This window comes from Dama dama, chromosome 5 (assembly GCF_033118175.1).
Source record: "Dama dama isolate Ldn47 chromosome 5, ASM3311817v1, whole genome shotgun sequence".
Classification (NCBI taxonomy): domain Eukaryota; kingdom Metazoa; phylum Chordata; class Mammalia; order Artiodactyla; family Cervidae; genus Dama; species Dama dama.
Window position 1 is genome coordinate 124,720,854 of NC_083685.1, and position 261 is coordinate 124,721,114.

Consider the following 261-nt stretch of genomic DNA (forward strand, 5'->3'; position numbering starts at 1 on the left):
TGGAGCGTGGGCAGGAGGGACGGCACTCCTACGTGAGGAGAGGACACACCCAACTGGCACTGCTGGGAACGGGGACTTTTAGAGGACAGCGGCTCCTTTCACTCTGGGAAGGACCTGACAGGAGCAGGTCGTGGAGGATCAGGCCTTCCCCACAGCCAGGTCAGGGCCACGCAGTTCAGGGCAGAAGCTGTCTCCAGCCCTCTGTCACGTTGTTGGCACGTCCCTGGCGTCCCCCAAGAACAGACAGAAACACTAGAAAAC